This window comes from Schistocerca piceifrons, unplaced genomic scaffold (assembly GCF_021461385.2).
Source record: "Schistocerca piceifrons isolate TAMUIC-IGC-003096 unplaced genomic scaffold, iqSchPice1.1 HiC_scaffold_902, whole genome shotgun sequence".
Taxonomy (NCBI): domain Eukaryota; kingdom Metazoa; phylum Arthropoda; class Insecta; order Orthoptera; family Acrididae; genus Schistocerca; species Schistocerca piceifrons.
The window spans coordinates 1,264,742-1,285,389 of NW_025729171.1; positions in this window are offsets into that span (position 1 = coordinate 1,264,742).

The window sequence follows — 20,648 nt, forward strand, 5'->3', positions numbered from 1 at the left end:
AATGTAATCGTCTGAATAATGAGATTTCGCGGAATTTGAAAAAAATTACTGAATGGAAACTGAATATTGAATTTAATGCTGAGAAAATTAATTTTGAATGAAAAATGTGCTTGGAATCAATTGTGGGTGCGCGAGTGCTGCGTCTTACCGTACATGTCGCCTTGATGCGAAGATTGCATTTCCAGTCCAAATTGTCTCCAGATTTTATTAGTTTTCTTCAATATTCTCATCACATAGGTTGTTGCCGGTCAGGATGTACATGAAAAAGAACAATTAGTTGTAGTACAGATACAATAATGAGTCCTGGCACATAGTCGCCAGTGTAATAAATAAAACATATAAAATAAAATGATAATAAAATATAATAATAATAATTTGTAATAATAATGATTATTTGTTTGGATAAGTAATTGAGGATTAAAATTTTACACTGTGAATTTATCGAGCTTTGCACGTCCGAAGATGTACGGAACGTAGCCAGGGCTCATTATATATTTGTTTTGCAGACAGAGTCTGATATCTGACCTCAGCATCAATCATGAAAATGGAGCGACTAAAACTACTAAAACAAAGAAAAGCATAAGATTAAATAAACATCTATTCATTTCAACATATACATTACGATATAAATTACACTTACGTAAAATTCTAGATAAATAATGGCAGATCATTCACAAATGAGAGCGACTTATTAATTCTGCGCCTCTTTTCTGCTAATAAATATCAATATGGCTAACTGTGGAGCCGCACAAAATATTAAGTCCTTCTAGGACAACGAATGACATGAGAGTGTTGATGCCTACTGGCTGTGACAAGAGAGCGGTCTTAATTGCTTTATTTTGCATTCTCTTGTCTTAAAAAATCGATACATATAATCTAAGTTAACTAAATTAAATATTGTCAGTGCTCGAGTGCAAATGGTTCCTTAAAATCCCGACACAATTTCTGTGTTTCATTGTCAATGTGAATGTCCAAGGGATAGAGTAAAGCTGCAGTAGTGCATCGGAATCTAATACTGATCTCCCAGGAAACGCTAAAATCAAACCACAAACAATGAGAAGATTTACTCTTCTTGTACTTAAGGCGGCATTGTGCTTTTTGTTTTAAATCCCGACGCAATTTCTGTGTTTCATAATCAATCTAAAAATCCTAGGGATAGAGTAAAGCTGCAGTAGTGCATCGGAATCTAATACACATCTCTCAGGAAACGCTCAAAGCAAACCACGAAAGAGAGAAGATTTACTCTTCTTGTACTTAAGTCGGCATTGTGCCTTTTACATTACATTCCGACGCAATTTCTGTGTTTCGTCGTCAATGTGAAGGTCCAAGGGATGGAGTGAAGATGCAGTAGTGCATCGGAATTTAATACTGATCTGCCAGGAAACGCTCAAAGCAAACCACAAACAAAAAGAATATTTACTCTTCTTGTACTTACATTGTACCTTTTGTATCAAATCCCGACGCAATATCTGTGTTTCATCGTCATTGTGAAGGTCCAAGAGTTAGAGTAAAGCTGCAGATGTGCATCGGAATCTAATACTGATCGCCCAGGAAACGCTCAAAGTTAACCACAAACAATGAGAAGATTTAACCTGATTGTGCTTAAGTCAGCATTGTGCCTTTTGTATTAAATCCCGACGCAATTTCTGAATTTCATCGTCAATGAGAAGGTTCAAGAGATAGAGTTAAGCTGCAGTAGTGAATCGGAATCTAATACTGATCTCCCAGGAAACGCTCAAAGCAAACCACAAACAATGAAGAGATATACTCCTCTTGTACTTAAGTCGGCATTGTGCCTTTTGTATTTTATACCGACCCAATTTCCGTGTTTCATCGTCAATCTGAAGGTCCACGGGATCGAGTAAAGCTGCAGTAGTGCATCGGAATCTAATACCGACCTCCCAGGAAACGCTCAAAACAAACCACAAACATAGAGAAGATTTACTCCTCTTGCACTTTAGTCGGCACTGTGCCTTTTGTATTAAATCCAGACGCAATTTCTGTGTTTCATCGTCAATCTGAAGGTCTAAGGGATAGAGTAAACCTGCAGTAGTGCATCGGAATCTAATACTGATCTCCCAGGAAACGCTCAAAGCAAATCACAAAAAAAGAGAAGATTGGCTCTTTTTGTACTTAAGTCGGCATTGTGCCTTTTGTATTAATTTCCGAGGCAATTTCTGTTTGTGGTTTGTTTTAAGCGTTTCCTGGGAGATCAGTATTAGATTCCAATGCACTACTGCAGCTTTACTTTATCCCTTGTACCTTCACATTGACGATGAAACACAGAAATTGCCTCGGGAATTAATACAATAGGCACAATGCCGACTTAAGTACAAAAAGAGCCAATCTTCTCTTTTTTTGTGGTTTGCTTTGTGCGTTTCCTGGAAGATCAGTATTAGATTCCGATGCACTACTGCAGCTTTACTGAATCCCTTGGACCTTCACATTGACGATGAAACACAGAAATTGTGTTGGGATTTAATACAGAAGGCACAATGCCGAGTTAAGTACAAGATGAGTAAATCTGTGTTTCATCGTCAATGTGAAGGTCCAAGGGATAGAGTAAAGCTGCAGTAGTGAATCGGAGTCTAATCCTGATCTCCCAGGAAACGCTCAAAGCAATTCACAAACAATGAGAAGATAAAAAGTTTTTGAACTTAAGTCGGCATTGTGCCTTTTGTATTAAATCCCCACACAATTTCTGCGTTTCATCGTCGATGAGAATGTCCTAGGGATAGAGTAAAGCTGCAGTAGTGCATCGGAATCTAATACTGATCTCCCAGGAAACGCTCAAAGCAAACCACAAACAATGAGAAAATTAACCCTTCTTCAACTTAGGTTGGCATTGTGCCTTTTGTATTAATACCCGACGCACTCTCTGTGTTTCATCGTCAATGTGATGGTCCTAGGGATAGAATAAAGCTGCAGTAGTGTATCGGAATATTATACTGATCTACCAGAAAACGCTCAAAGCAAACCAAGAACTATGAGAAGATTTACTATTCTTGTACTTAAGTCGGCATTGTGCCTTTTAAATAACATCCCGACGCAATTTCTGTGTTTCATTGTCAATGTGAAGGTCCAAGGGATAGAGAAAAGCTGCAGTAGTGCATCGGAATCTAATACTGATCTCCCAGGAAACGCTCAAAGCAAACCAGAATCAATGAGAAGATTTACTCTTCTTGTACTTAAGTCGGCATTGTACCTTTTGTATTAAATCCCGACACAATTTCTGTGTTTCATCGTGAATTTGAAGGTTCAAGGGATAGAGTAAAGCTGCAGTAGTGCATCGGAATCTAATTGTGATCTCCCAGGAAACGCTAAAAACAAACCACAAACAATGAGAAGATTTACTCTTCTTCTACTTATGTCAGCATTGTGCCTTTTGTATTAAATCCCGACGCAATTTCTGTGTTTCATCGTCATTGTGAAGGTCCAAGGGTTAGAGTAAAGCTGCAGAAGTGCATCGGAATATAATACTGATCTCCCAGGAAACGCTCAAAGCAAACCACAAACAATGAGAAGATTTGACCTGATTGTACTTAAGTCGGCATTGTGCCTTTTGTATTATATTCCGACGCAATTTTTGTGTTTCTTCGTCAATGTGAAGGTCAAAGGGATGGAGTAAAGCAGCAGTACTGCATCGGATTCTATCACTGAACTCCCAGGAAACGCTCAAATCAAACCACAAACAATGAGAAGATTTACTCTTCTTGTACTAACGTCGGCATTGTGCCTTTTGTTTTAAATCCCAACGAAATTTCTGTATTTCATCGCCAATGTGAAGGACCACGGTATAGAGTAAAGCTGCAGTAGCGCATTGGAATCGAATCTAATACTGATCTCCCAGGAAAAGCTCAAACCAAACCACAAACAATGATGAAGACTTACTCTTCTTGTACTTAAGTCGGAATTGAGGCTTTTGTATTAAATCCCGACGCAATTTCTGTGTTTCATCGTCAATGTGAAGGTCCAAGGGATATAGTAATGCCGCAGTAGTGCATCGGAAACCAATTCTGATCTCCCAGGAAACGCTTAAAAGAAATTACAAACAATGAGAAGAATTACTCTTCTTGTACTTAAGTCAGCATTGTGCCTTTTGTATTAAATCCCGACGCAATCTCTGAGTTTCATCGTCATTGTTAAGGTTCAAGGGATAGAGTTTAGATGCAGTACTGCATCGGAATCTAATACTGATCTCCCAGGAAACGCTCAAAGCAAACCACAAACAATGAGAAGGTTTAACGTGATTGTACTTAAGTCAGCATTGTGCCTTTTGTATTAAATCCCGACGCAATTTCTGTGTTTCATCGTCAATGTGAAGGTCCAAGCGAAAGATCAAAGCTGCAGTATTGCATCGGAATCTAATACTGATCTACCAGGAAACGCTCAAGGCAAACCACAAACAATGAGAAGATTTAACGTGATTGTACTTAAGTCGGCATTGTGCCTTTTGTATTAAATTCCGACGAAATTTCTGCGTTTCATCGTGGATGTGAAGGTCCTAGGGATAGACTAAAGCTGCAGTAGTGCATCGGAATGTAATACTGATCCCAGGAAACGCTCAAAGGAAACCACAAGCAATGAGAAGATTTACTCTTCTTGTACTTAAGTCGGCATTGTGTCTTTTGTATTAAATTCCGGCGCAATATCTGTGTTTCTTCGTCAATGTGAAGGCCCAAGGGATAGAGTAAACCTTCAGTAGTGCATCGGAATCTAATACTGATCTACCAGGAAACGCCCAAAGCGAACCACAAACAATGAGAAGATATACCCTTCTTGTACTTAAGCCGGCATTGTGCCTTTTGTTTTAAATCCCGACGCAATTTCTGTTATTCATCGACAATCTGAAGGTCCAAGGGATAGAGTAAACGTGCAGTAGTGCATCGGAATCTAATACTGATCTCCCAGGAAACGCTCAAAGCAAACCACAAACAATGAGAAGATTAACTCTTCTTCAACTGACGTTGGCACAGTGCTTTTTGTATTAATTCCCGACGCACTCTCTGTGTTTCATCCTTAATGTGAAGGTCCTAGGGATAGAGTAAAGCTGTGGTAGTGCATTGGAATCAAATACTGATCTCCCAGGAAACGCTTAAAAATCAACAAACAAAAGGAACATTTACTCTTCTTGTACTTAAGTTCGCATTATGCCTTTTGTTTTAAATTCCGACGTAACTTCTGTGTTTCATCGTCAATCTGAAGGTCCAAGGGATAGAGTAAAGCTGCACGAGTGTTTCGCAATCTAATACTGATCTCCCAGGAAACGCTCAAACAAACAACAATCATTGAGAAGATTAACTCTTTTTGTACTTAAGTCGGCATTGTGCCTTTTGTATTAAATCCCAACGCAATTTCTGCGGTTCATCGTCAATGCGAAAGTCCAAGGGATAGAGGAAAGCAGCAGTAGTGCATCGGAATCCAATACTGATCTCCCAGGAAACGCTCAAAGCAAACCACAAACAATGAGAAGATTTACACATCTTGATCTTAAGTCGGCATTATGGCTTTTGTATTAAATCCCGACGCAATCTCTGTGTTTCATCGTCAATGTGAAGGACGAAGGGATAGAGTAAAGTTGCAGTAGTGCATCGGAATCTAATACTGATCTACCAGGAAACGCTCAAGGCAAACCACAAACAATGAGAAGATTTAACGTGATTGTACTTAAGTCGGCATTGTGCCTTTTGTATTAAATTCCGACGAAATTTCTGCGTTTCATCGTGGATGTGAAGGTCCTAGGGATAGACTAAAGCTGCAGTAGTGCATCGGAATGTAATACTGATCCCAGGAAACGCTCAAAGGAAACCACAAGCAATGAGAAGATTTACTCTTCTTGTACTTAAGTCGGCATTGTGTCTTTTGTATTAAATTCCGGCGCAATATCTGTGTTTCTTCGTCAATGTGAAGGCCCAAGGGATAGAGTAAACCTTCAGTAGTGCATCGGAATCTAATACTGATCTACCAGGAAACGCCCAAAGCGAACCACAAACAATGAGAAGATATACCCTTCTTGTACTTAAGCCGGCATTGTGCCTTTTGTTTTAAATCCCGACGCAATTTCTGTTATTCATCGACAATCTGAAGGTCCAAGGGATAGAGTAAACGTGCAGTAGTGCATCGGAATCTAATACTGATCTCCCAGGAAACGCTCAAAACAAACCACAAACAATGAGAAGATTAACTCTTCTTCAACTGACGTTGGCACAGTGCTTTTTGTATTAATTCCCGACGCACTCTCTGTGTTTCATCCTTAATGTGAAGGTCCTAGGGATAGAGTAAAGCTGTGGTAGTGCATTAGAATCAAATACTGATCTCCCAGGAAACGCTTAAAAATCAACAAACAAAAGGAACATTTACTCTTCTTGTACTTAAGTTCGCATTATGCCTTTTGTTTTAAATTCCGACGTAACTTCTGTGTTTCATCGTCAATCTGAAGGTCCAAGGGATAGAGTAAAGCTGCACGAGTGTTTCGCAATCTAATACTGATCTCCCAGGAAACGCTCAAACAAACAACAATCATTGAGAAGATTAACTCTTTTTGTACTTAAGTCGGCATTGTGCCTTTTGTATTAAATCCCAACGCAATTTCTGCGGTTCATCGTCAATGCGAAAGTCCAAGGGATAGAGGAAAGCAGCAGTAGTGCATCGGAATCCAATACTGATCTCCCAGGAAACGCTCAAAGCAAACCACAAACAATGAGAAGATTTACACATCTTGATCTTAAGTCGGCATTATGGCTTTTGTGTTAAATCCCGACGCAATCCCTGTGTTTCATCGTCAATGTGAAGGACGAAGGGATAGAGTAATGTTGCCGTAATGCATCGGAATCTAATACTGATCTCCCAGGAAACCACGAACAAAGAGAAGATTTGCTATTGTTGTCCTCAAGTCGGCATTGTGCCTTTTATATTAAATCGCGACGCAATTTCTGTGTTTCATCGACAATGTGATGGTCCAAGTGATAGAGTAACGCTGCAGTAGTGCATCGGAATGTAATACTGATCTCCCAGGAAACGCTGAAAACAAACCGCAAACAATAAGAAGATTTTCTCTTCTTGTACTTAAGTCATCATTGTGCTTTTTGTATTAAATCCCGACGCAATTTCAGAGTTTCATCGTCAATGTGAAGGTCCAAGGGATAGAGTAAAGCTGCAGTAGTGCAATCGAATCTAGTACTGATCCCCAAGGAAACGCTCAGAGCAAACCACAAACAATGAGAAGATTTACTCTTCTTGTACTTAAGTCGGCATTGTGCCTCTTGTATTATATCTCGAAGCAATTATGTGTTTCATCGTCAATGTGAAGGGCCAAGCGATTGAGCAAAGCTGCAGTAGTGCATCGTAATCTAATACTGATCGACCAGGAAACGCTCAAAGCAAACCTCAAACAATGAGAAGATATACTCATCTTGTACTTAAGTCGGCACTCTGCCTTTTGTTTTAAATCCCGACACAACTTCCGTGTTTCATCGTCAATCTGAAGGTCCAATTGATAGAGTAAAGCTGCAGTAGTGCATCGGAATCTAATACTGATCTCCCTGGAAACGCTCAAGTTTAACCACAAACAACGAAATGATTTACACATCTTGAACCTAAACCGGCATTGTGCCTTTTGTATTAATTCCCGACGCAATCTCTGTGTTTCATCGTCAATGCGAAGGTCCAAGTGATAGAGTAGAGTTGCAGTAGTTTATCGGAATCTAATACTGATCTCCCAGGAAACGCTCAAAGCAAACCACAAACAAAAAGTATATTTACTCTTCTTGTACTTAAGTCGGCATTGTGCCTTTTGTATTAAATCCCGACGCAATTTCTGAGCATCATCGTCAATGTGAAGGTTCAAGAGATAGAGAAAAGCTGCAGTTGTCCATCGGAATCTAATGCTGATCTCCCACGAAACGCTCAAAACTAACCACAAACAATGGGAAGATTTACTCATCATGTACTTAAGTCGGCATTGTGCATTTTGTATGGAATACCGACGAAATATCTGTGTTTCATCGTCAATGTGAACGTCCACGCGATAGAGAAAAGCTGCAGAAGTGAATCGGTATCTAATACTGATCTCCTAGGAAACGCTCAAAGCAAAACACAAACAATGAGACGATTTATCCAAATTATACTTAGTCGTCATTGTGCCTTTTGTATTAAATCCCGATGCAATTTCTGTGTTTCATCGTCAATGTGAGGGTCCAACGAATAGAGTAAAGCTGCAGTAGTGCATCGGAATCAAATACTGAAATCCCAGAAAGCGCTCAAACCAAACCACAGACAATGAGAAGATTTACTCTTCTAGTACTTAAGTCGGCATTGTGCCGTTTGGGCTATATCCCGACGCAATTACTGTGTTTCATCGTCAATGTGAGGTTCCAAGGGATAGAGTAAAGCTGCTGTAGTGCAATGGAATCTAGTACTGATCTCCAAGGAAACGCTCATAGCAAACCACAAACAATGAGAAGATTTACTCTTTTTGTACTTTAATCGGCATTGTGCATTTTGTTTTAAATCCCGACACAATTTCTGTGTTTCATCGTCAATCTGAAGGTCCAATTGGTAGAGTAGAGCTGCAGAAGTGCATCGGAATCTAATACAGATCTCCCAGGAACCACTCAAAGTAAACCACAAAAAATGAGAAGATGTACTCTTCTTGAACTTAAGTTTTGCATTGTGAATTTTGTATTAAATCCCGACGCAATCTGTTTCTTTCATCGTCAATGTGAAGTTCCAAAGGATAGAGTAAAGCTGCAGTAGTGCATTGCAATCTAATACTGATCTCCCAGGAAACGCTCAAAGAAACCACAAACAAATACCATATTTACTCTTCTTGTACTTAAGTTCGCATTGTGCTTTTGTTTTAAATTCCGACGCAATTTCTGTGTTTCATCCTCAATCTGAAGGTCCAAGGGACAGACTGAAGCTGCAGTAGTGTTTCGCAATTTAATACTGATCTCCCAGGAAACGCTCAAACAAACAACAAACATTGAGAAGATTTACTCTTTTTGTGCTTAAGTCAGCATTGTGCATTTTGTTTTAAATTCCGACGCAATATCTGTGTTTCATCGTCAATGTGATGGTCCAAGCGATAGAGTAAAGCTGCAGTAGTGCATCGGAATGTAATACTGATCTCCCAGGAAACGCTCAAAGCAATACACAAACAAAAGGTATATTTGCTCTTCTTGTACTTGAGTCGGCATTGTACCTTTTTTATTAAATCCCGACGCAATATCTGTGTTTCATCGTCAATGTGAAGGTCCAAGGGATAGAGTAATGCTGCAGTAGTGCATCGGAATCTAATACTGATCTCCCAGGAAACGCCCAAAACAAACCACAAACAATTAGACGATTTTTTCTTCTTGTACTTAAGTCGTCATTGTGCCTTTTGTATTAAATCCCGACGCAGTTTCTGTGTTTCATCGTCAATGTGAATGTCCAAGGGATAGAGTAAGCTGCAGTAGTGCATCAGAATCTAGTACTGATCTCCCACGGATCGCACAAAGCAAACCAAAAACAATGAAGAGATATACATTTCATGTACTTAAGTCGGCATTGTGCCTTTTGTATTATATCCCGACGCAATTATGTGTTTCATCGTCAATGTGAGGGTCCAAGTGATAGAGAAAAGCTGCAGTAGTGCATGGTAATCTAATACTGATCTACAAGGAAACGCTCAAAGCAAACCACAAACATTGAGAAGATATACTCATCTTGTACTTAAGTCGGCACTGTGCCTTTTGTTTTAAATCCCGACACAACTTCCGTGTTTCATCGTCAATCTGAAGGTCCAATTCATAGAGTAAAGCTGCAGAAGTGCATCGGAATCTAATACTGATCTCCCGGGAAACGCTCAAAGCAAACCACAAACAATGAGATGATTTACTCATCTTGAACCTAAGTCGGCATTGTACTTTTGTATTAATCCCGACGCAATCTCTGTGTTTCATCGTCAATGTGACTGTCCAAGGGATAGAGTAAGCTGCAGTAGTGCATCGGAATGTAGTACTGATCTCCCAAGGATCGCTCAAAGAAAAACGCAAACAATTAAGAGATGTACTCTTCTTGTACTTAAGTCGGCATTGTGCCTTTTGTATTATATCCCGACGCAACTTCTGTGTTTCATCGTCATTGTGAACATCCAAGCGATAGAGCAAAGCTGCAGTAGTGCATCGTAATCTAATACTGATCTACCAGGAAACGCTCAAAGCAAACCACAAACAATGGGAAGTTATACTCTTTTTGTACTTAACTCGGCATTGTGCCTTTTGTTTTAAATCCCGACACAATTTCTGTGTTTCATCGTCAATCCGAAGGTCCAATTGATAGAGTAAATCTGCAGAAGTGCGTCGGAATCTAATACAGATCTCCCAGGAACCACTCAAAGTAAACCACAAAAAATGAGAAGATTTACTCTTCTTGCACTTAAGTCGACATTGTGCCTTTTGTATTAAATCCCGACACAATATCTGTGTTTCATCGTCAAAATGATGGTTCAAGGTGTAGAGTAATGCTGCAGTAAAGCACGGTATCTAATGGTGATATCCCAGGAAACGCTCAAAGCAAACCACAAACAATGAGAAGATTTACTCTTCTTGTACTTACGTCGGCATTGTGCATTTTGTATTAAATCCCGACGCAATATCTGTGTTTCATCGTCAATCTGAACGTCCAAGGGGTAGAGGAAAGCCACAGTAGTGCATCGGAATCTAATACTGATCTCCCAGGAAACTCTAAAAGCAAACCAGAAAATATGAGGAGATCTACTCTTCTTGTACTTTAGTCGGCATTGTGCCTTTTGTATTTAATCCCGACACAATATCTGCATCGGAATCTAGTACTGATATCCCAGGAAACGCTCAAAGCAAACCACAAAGAAAAAGAATATTTTCTCTTCCTGTACTTAAGACGGCATTGTGCCATTTGTATTAAATCCAGACGCAATTTCTGAGTTTCATCGTCAATGTGAAGGTTCAAGGGATAGAGAAAAGATGCTGTAGTGCATCGGAATCTAACGCTGAACTCCCAGGAAACGCGCAAAACAAACCACAAACAAAATGAAGATTTACTCTTCTTGTATTTAGGTCGGCATTGTGCCTTTTGTATTAAATCCCGTCGCAATTTCTGTGTTTCATCGTAAATGCGAGGGTCCAAGGGATAGAGTAAAGCTGCAGTTGTGCATCGTAATCTAATACTGATCTCCCAGGAAACGCTCAAACCATACTACAAACAATGAGAAGATTTACTCTTCTTGTACTTAAGTCAGCATTGTGCCTTTTGTATTAAATCCCGACGCAATCTCTCAGTTTCATCGTCATTGATAAGGTTCAAGGGATAGAGTTAAGATGCAGTACTGCATCGGAATCTAATACTGATCTCCCAGGAAACGCTCAAAGCAAATCACAAACAATGAGAAGATTTAACGTGATTGTACTTAAGTCGGCATTGTGCCTTTTGTATTAAATCCCGACGCAATTTCTGTGTTTCATCGTCAATGTGAAGGTCCAAGCGAAAGATCAAAGCTGCAGTATTGCATCGGAATCTAATACTGATCTACCAGGAAACGCTCAAAGCACACCACAAACAGTAACAAGATTTACTCTTCTTGTACTTAAGTCGGCATTGTGCCTTTTGTATTAAATCGAGACGCAATTTCTGTGTTTCATTGTCAATCTGAAGGTCCAAGGGATAGAGTAAAGCTGCAGTAGTGCATCGGAATCTAATTCTGATCTCCCAGGAAACGCTCAAAGCAAACCACAAACAATGCGAAGATTTACTCTTTTTGTACTTATGTCGGCATTGTCTCTTTTGTATTAAATTCCGACGAAATCTCTGCGTTTCATCGTCGATGTGAAGGTCCTAGGGATAGAGTAAAGCTGCAGTAGTGCATCGGAATGTAATACTGATCCCAGGAAACGCTCAAAGGAAACCACAAACAATGAGAAGATTTACTCTTCTTGTACTTAAGTCGGCATTGTGTCTTTTGTATTAAATTCCGGCGCAATTTCTGTGTTTCTTCGTCAATGTGAAGGTCCAAGGGATAGAGTAAACCTTCAGTAGTGCATCGGAATCTAATACTGATCTACCAGGAAACGCCCAAAGCGAACCACAAACAATGAGAAGATATACCCTTCTTGTACTTAAGCCGGCATTGTGCCTTTTGTTTTAAATCCCGACGCAATTTCTGTTATTCATCGGCAATCTGAAAGACCAAGGGATAGAGTAAACCTGCAGTAGTGCATCGGAATCTAATACTGATCTCCCAGGAATCGCTCAAAGCAAACCACAAACAATGAGAAGATTAACTCTTCTTCAACTGACGTTGGCATAGTGCTTTTTGTATTAATTCCCGACGCACTCTCTGTGTTTCATCCCTAATGTGAAGGTCCTAAGGATAGAGTAAAGCTGTGGTAGTGCATTGGAATCTAATACTGATCTCCCAGGAAACGCTTAAAAATCAACAAACAAAAGGAATATTTACTCTTCTTGTACTTAAGTTCGCATTGTGCCTTTTGTTTTAAATTCCGACGCAGCTTCTGTGTTTCATCGTCAATCTGAAGGTCCAAGGGATAGAGTAAAGCTGCAGGAGTGTTTCGCAATCTAATACTGATCTCCCAGTAAACGCTCAAACAAACAACAATCATTGAGAAGATTAACTGTTTTTGTACATAAGTCGGCATTGTGCCTTTTGTATTAAATCCCAACGCAATTTCTGCGGTTCATCGTCAATGCGAAAGTCCAAGGGATAGAGGAAAGCAGCAGTAGTTCATCGGAATCCAATACTGATTTCCCAGGAAACACTCAAAGCAAACCACAAACAATGAGAAGATTTACACATCTTGATCTTAAGTCGGCATTATGGCATTTGTATTAAATCCCGACGCAATCTCTGTGTTTCATCGTCAATGTGAAGGACGAAGGGATAGAGTAAAGTTGCAGTAGTGCATCGGAATCTAATACTGATCTCCCAGGAAACCACGAACAAAGAGAAGATTTGCTATTGTTGTCCTCAAGTCGGCATTGTGCCTTTTATATTAAATCGCGACGCAATTTCTGTGTTTCATCGACAATGTGATGGTCCAAGTGATAGAGTAAAGCTGCAGTAGTGCATCGGAATGTAATACTGATCTCCTAGGAAACGCTCAAAGCAAAACACAAACAAAAGGTATATTTACTCTTTTTGTACTTAAGGCGGCATTGTACCTTTTGTATTAAATCCCGACGCAACTTCTGAGTATCATCGTCAATATGAAGGTTCAAGGGATAGAGAAAAGCTGCAGAAGTGCATCGGAATCTAATACTGATCTCCCAGGAATTGCTCAAAACAATCCACAAACAATGGGAAGATTTACTCATCTTGTACTTATGTCGGGATTGTGCATATTGTATTAAATCCCGACGCAATAACTGTGTTTCATCGTCAATGTGAAGGTCCAAGGGATAGAGTAATGCTGCAGTACTGCATCGGATCTAATACTGATACCCAGGAAACGCCGAAAACAAACCGCAAACAATAAGAAGATTTTCTCTTCTTGTACTTAAGTCGTCATTGTGCCTTTTGTATTAAATCCCGACGCAATTTCAGCGTTTCATCGTCAATGTGAAGGTCCAAGGGATAGAGTAAAGCTGCAGTAGTGCAATCGAATCTAGTACTGATCCCCAAGGAAACGCTCAGAGCAAACCACAAACAATGAGAAGATTTACTCTTCTTGTACTTAAGTCGGCATTGTGCCTCTTGTATTATATCTCGAAGCAATTATGTGTTTCATCGTCAATGTGAAGGGCCAAGCGATTGAGCAAAGCTGCAGTAGTGCATCGTAATCTAATACTGATCGACCAGGAAACGCTCAAAGCAAACCACAAACAATGAGAAGATATACTCATCTTGTACTTAAGTCGGCACTGTGCCTTTTGTTTTCAATCCCGACACAACTTCCGTGTTTCATCGTCAATCTGAAGGTCCAATTGATAGAGTAAAGCTGCAGTAGTGCATCGGAATCTAATACTGATCTCCCTGGCAACGCTCAAGTTTAACCACAAACAATGAAACGATTTACTCATCTTGAACCTAAGCCGGCATTGTGCCTTTTGTATTAAATCCCGACGCAATTTCTGTGTTTCATCGTCAATGTGAGGGTCCAAGGGATAGAGTAGAGTTGCAGTAGTTTATCGGAATCTAATACTGATCTCCCAGGAAACGCTCAAAGCAAACCACAAACAAAAAGTATATTTACTCTTCTTGTACTTAAGTCGGCATTGTGCCTTTTGTATTAAATCCCGACGCAATTTCTGAGCATCATCGTCAATATAAAGGTTCAAGAGATAGAGAATAGCTGCAGTTGTCCATCCGAATCTAATGGTGATCTCCCACGAAACGCTCAAAACTAACCACAAACAATGGGAAGATTTACTCATCATGTACTTAAGTCGGCATTGTGCATTTTGTATGGAATCCTGACGAAATATCTGTGTTTCATCGTCAATGTGAACGTCCACGCGATAGAGAAAAGCTGCAGAAGTGAATCGGAATCTAATACTGATCTCCTAGGAAACGCTCAAAGCAAAACACAAACAATGAGACGATTTATCCAAATTATACTTAGTCGTCATTGAGCCTTTTGCATTAAATCCCGACACAACTTCCGTGTTTCATCGTCAATCTGAAGGTCCAATTCATAGAGTAAAGCTGCAGAAGTGCATCGGAATCTAATACTGATCTCCCGGGAAACGCTCAAAGCAAACCACAAACAATGAGATGATTTGTTCATCTTGAAACTAAGTCGGCATTGTACTTTTGTATTAATCCCGACGCAATCTCTGTGTTTCATCGTCAATGTGACTGTCCAAGGGATAGAGTAAGCTGCAGTAGTGCATCGGAATGTAGTACTGATCTCCCAAGGATCGCTCAAAGAAAACCGCAAACAATTAAGAGATGTACTCTTCTTGTACTTAATTCGGCATTGTGCCTTTTCTATTATATCCCGACGCAACTTCTGTGTTTCATCGTCATTGTGAACGTCCAAGCGATAGAGCAAAGCTGCAGTAGTGCATTGTAATCTAATACTGACCTACCAGGAAACGCTCAAAGCAAACCAGAAACAATGGGAAGTTTTACTATTTTTGTACTTTAGTCGGCATTGTGCCTTTTGTTTTAAATCCCGACGCAACTTCTGTGTATCATCGTCAATCTGAAGGTCCAACGGATAGAGTAAAGCCGCAGTAGTGCATCGGAATCTAATACTGATCTCCCAGGAAACGCTCAAAGCAAACCACAAGCAATGAGAAGATATACTCTTGTTGTACTTAAGTAGGCGTTGTGCCTTTTGTTTTAAATCCCGACACAATTTCTGTGTTTCATCGTCAATCAGAAGGTCCAATTGATAGAGTAAATCTGCAGAAGTGCGTCGGAATCTAATACAGATCTCCCTGGAAACGCTCAAAGCAAACCACAAACAATGAGAAGATTTACTCTTCTTGTACTTACGTCGGCATTGTGCCTTTTGTATTAAATCCCGACGCAATATCTGTGTTTCATCGTCAATCTGAACGTCCAAGGGGTAGAGGAAAGCTGCAGTAGTGCATCGGAATCTAATACTGATCTCCCAGGAAACTCTAAAAGCAAACCAGAAAATATAAGGAGATCTACTCTTCTTGTGCTTTAGTCGGCATTGTGCCTTTTGTATTTAATCCCGACACAATATCTGCATCGGAATCTAGTACTGATCTCCCAGGAAACGCTAAAAGCAAACCACAAAGAAAAAGAATATTTTCTCTTCCTGTACTTAAGTCGGCATTGTGCCTTTTGTATTAAATCGAGACGCAATTTCAGTGTTTCATCGTCAATCTGGAGGTCCAAGGGATAGAGTAAAGCTGCAGTAGTGCTTCGGAATCAAATTCTGATCTCCCAGGAAACGCTCAAAGCCAACCACAAACTGAGAAGATTTACTTTTTTTGTACTTATGTCGGCATTGTGCCCTTTGTATTAAATTCCGACGCAATTTCTGTTATTCATCGTCAATCTGAAGGTCCAAGAGATAGAGTAAACCTGCAGTTGTGAATCGGAATCTAATACTGATCTCCCAGGAAACGCTCAGAGCAAACCACAAACAATGAGAAGATTAACACTTCTTCAACTGACGTTGGCATAGTGCTTTTTGTATTAATTCCCGACGCACTCTCTGTGTTTCATCCTTAATGTGAAGGTCCTAGGGATAGAGTAAATCTGTGGTAGTGCATCGGAATCTAATACTGATCTCCCAGGAAACGCTTAATAATCCACAAACAAAAGGAATATTTACTCTTCTTGTACTTAAGTTCGCATTGTGCCTTTTGTTTTAAAGTCCGACGCAACTTCTGTGTTTCATCGTCAGTCTGTAGGTCCAAGGGATAGAGTAAAGCTGCAGGAGTGTTTCGCAATCTAATACTGATCTCCCAGGAAACGCTCAAACAAACAACAATCATTGAGAAACTTTACTCTTTTTCTACTTAAGTCGGCATTGTGCCTTTTGTATTTAATCCCAACGCAATTTCTGCGGTTCATCGTCAATGCGAAAGTCCAAGGGATAGAGTAAAGCAGCAGTAGTGCATCGGAATCCAATACTGATCGCCCAGGAAAGGCTCAAAGCAAACCACAAACAATGAGAAGATTTACTAATCTTGAACTTAAGTCGGCATTGTGGCTTTTGTATTAAATCCCGACGGAATCTCTGTGTTTCATCGTCAATGTGAAGGTCCAAGGGATAGACTAAAGTTGCAGTAGTGCATCGGAATCTAATACTGATCTCCCAGGAACGCTCAAACAAAGCACGAACAAAGAGAAGATTTGCTATTGTTGTCCTCAATTCGGCATTGTACCTTTTATATTAAATCGCGACGCAATTTCTGTGTTTCATCGTCAATGTGATGGTCCAAATGATAGAGTAAAGCTGCAGTAGTGCATCGGAATGAATTACTGATCTCCCAGGAAACGCTCAAAGCAAAACACAAACAAAAGATATATTTACTCTTCTTGTACTTGAGTCGGCATAATACCTTTTGTATTAAATCCCGACGCAATTTCTGTGTATCATCGTCAATATGAAGGTTCAAGGGATAGAGAAAAGCAGCAGTAGTGCCTCGGAATCTAATACTGATTTCCCAGGAAACGTTCAAACGAACAACAAATATTGAGAAGATTTACTATTTTTGTATTTAAGTCGGCATTGTGCCTTTTGTAGTAAATCCCGACGCAATTTCTGTGTTTCATCGTCAATGTGTAGGTCCAAGCGATAAAGAAAAGCTGCAGAAGTGCATCGGAATCTAATACTGATCTCCCAGGAATCGCTCAAAACAAACCACAAACAATGGGAAGATTTACTCATCTTGTACTTATGTCGGCATTGTGCATTTTGTATTCAATCCCGACGCAATTTCAGAGTTTCATCGTCAATGTGAAGGTCCAAGGGATAGAGTAATGCTGCAGTAGAGCATCGGAATCTAATACTGATCTCCCAGGAAACGCCGAAAGCAAACCACAAACAATAAGAAGATTTTCTCTTCTTGTACTTAAGTCGTCATTGTGCCTTTAGTATTAAATCCCGACGCAATTTCAGAGTTTCATCGTCAATGTGAAGGTAAAAGGGATAGAGTAAAGCTGCAGTAGTGCAATCGAATCTGGTACTGATCCCCAAGGAAACGCTCAGAGCAAACCACAAACAATGAGAAGATTTACTGTTCTTGTACTTAAGTCGGCATTGTGCCTTTTGTATTATATCTCGAAGCAATTATGTGTTCCATCGTCAATGTGAAGGGCCAAGCGATTGAGCAAAGCTGCAGTAGTGCATCGTAATCTAATACTGATCGACCAGGAAACGCTCAAAGGAAACCACAAACAATGAGAAGATATACTCATCTTGTACTTAAGTCGGCACTGTGCCTTTTGTTTTAAATCCCGACACAACTTCCGTGTTTCATCGTCAATCTGAAGGTCCAATTGATAGAGTAAACCTGCAGTAGTGCATCGGAATCTAATACTGATCTCCCCGGAAACGCTCAAACTTAACCACAGACAATGAGATGATTTACTCATCTTGAACCTAAGTCGGCATTGTGTCTTTTGTATTAAATCCCGACGCAATCTCTGTGTTTCATCGTCAATGTGAAGGTCCAAGGGATAGAGTAGAGTTGCAGTAGTTTATCGGAATCTAATACTGGTCTCCCAGGAAACGCTCAAAGCAAACCACAAACAAAAAGTATATTTACTCTTCTTGTACTTAAGTCGTCATTGTGCCTTTTGCATTAAATCCCGACGCTATTTCTGAGCATCATCGTCAATGTGAAGGTTCAAGAGATAGAGAAACGCTGCAGTTGTCCATCGGAATCCAATGCTGATCTCCCACGAAACGCTCAAAACTAACCACAAACAATGGGAAGATTTACTCATCTTAAACTTAAGTCGGCATTGTGCATTTTGTATGGAATCCCGACGAAATATCTTTTTTTCATCGTCTATCTGAAGTTCCAATTGATACAGTAAAGCTGCAGAAGTGCATCGGAATCTAATACAGATCTCCCAGGAACCACTCAAAGTAAACCACAAAAAATGAGGAGATTTACTCTTCGTGAACTTAAGTTTTGCATTGTGAATTTTGTATTAAATCCCGACGCAATCTGTGTGTTTCATCTCAATGTGAAGTTCCAAAGGATAGAGTAAAGCTGCAGTAGTGCATTGCAATCTAATACTGATCTCCAGGGAAACGCTCAAAGAAACCACAAACACAAAGAATATTTACTCTTCTTGTACTTAAGTTCGCATTGTGCCTTTTGTTTTAAATTCCGACGCAATTTCCGTGTTTCATCGTCAATCTGAAGGTCCAAGGGATAGAGTGAAGCTGCAGTAGTGTTTCGCAATCTAATACTGATCTCCCAGGAAACGCTCAAACAAACAACAAACATTGAGAAGATTTACTCTTTTTGTACTTAAGTCGGCATTGTGCTTTTTGTAATAAATCCCGACGAAATTTCTTTGTTTCATCGTCAATGTGAAAGTCCATCCGACAGAGTGAAGCTGCAGAAGTGCATCGCAACCTAATACTCATCTCCCAGGAAACGCTCAAAGCATACCAAAAACAATGAGGAGATTTAACCTCATTGTACTTAAGTCGGCATTTTGCCTTTTGTGTTATATCCCGACGCAATTTCTGTGTTTCATCCTCAAAGTGAAGGTCCAAGAAATAGAGCAACACTGCAGCAGTGTATCGGATTATAATACTGATCTCCCACGAAACGCTCACAGCAAACCAGAAACAATGAGAAGAATTATCCTTCTTGTACTTAAGGCGGCATTGTGCCTTTTGTAATAAATCTGGACACAATTTCTGTGTTTCATCGTCATTGTGAAGGTCCAAGGGATAGAGTAATGCTGCAGTATGTATCGGAATCTAATACTGATCTCCCAGGAAACGCCCAAAGCAAACCACAAACAACGAGAAGATTTATTCTTCTTGTACTTAAGTCGGCATTGTGCCTTTTGGGTTCAATCCCGACGAAATTTCTATGTTTCATCGTCTATGTGAAGGTCCAAGGGATACAGGAAAGCTGCAGTAGTGCAACGGAATCTACATCTGATCTCCCAGGAAACGCTCAAGGCAAAACAGAAACAATGAGAAGATTTACTCTTCTTGTTTTTAAATCGGCATTGTGCCTATTGTATTAAATCCCGACACAATATCTGTGTTTCGTCGTCATTGTGAATGTTCAAGGGATAGAGTAAAGTTGCAGTAGTGCAATGGAATCTAGCACTGATCTCCCAGGAAACGCTCAGAGCAAACCACAAACAATGAGAAGATTTACTCCTCTTGGACATAAGTCTGCATTGTGCCTTTTGTATTAATTCCCAACGCAATTTCTGTGATTCATCGTCAATGTGAGAGTTCACGGGATAGAGTAAAGCAGCAGTAGTGCATCGGAATCTAGTACTGATGTCCCAGGAAACGCTCAAAGCACACCAGAAACAATGAGAAGAATTACTCATCTTGTCCGTAAGTTGGCATTGTGCCTTTTGTATTAAATCCCGATACAATTTCTGTATTTCATCGTCAATGTGAAGGTTTAAGGGATAGAGAAATGTTGCAGTATGCATCGGAATCTAATACTGATCTCCCAGGAAACGCCCAAAGCAAACCACAAACAACGAGAAGATTTATTCTTCTTGTACTTAAGTCGGTATTGTGCCTTTTGGGTTAAATCCCGACGAAATTTCTATGTTTCATGGTCTATGTGAAGGTCCAAGGGATACAGGATAGCTGCAGTAGTGCATCGGAAACTAATACTGATCTCCCAGGAAACGCTCAAAGCAAATCAGAAACAAGGACAAGATTTATCCTTCTTGTTCTTAAGTCGACATTGTGCCTTTTGTATTAAATCCCGACGCGATTTCTGTGTCTCATCGTCAATGTGCGGGTCCACGGGACAGAGTAAAGCTGCAGTAGTGCGTCGAAATGTAGTACAGATGTCTCAGGAAACGCTCAAACCAAAGCACAAACAATGACATGATTCATTCTTCTAGTACTTAAGTCGGCATTGCGCCTTTTGTATTAAATTCCGACGCAATATCTGTGTTCAATCGTCAATCTGAACGTCCAAGGGATAGAGGAAAGCTGCAGTAGTGCATCGGA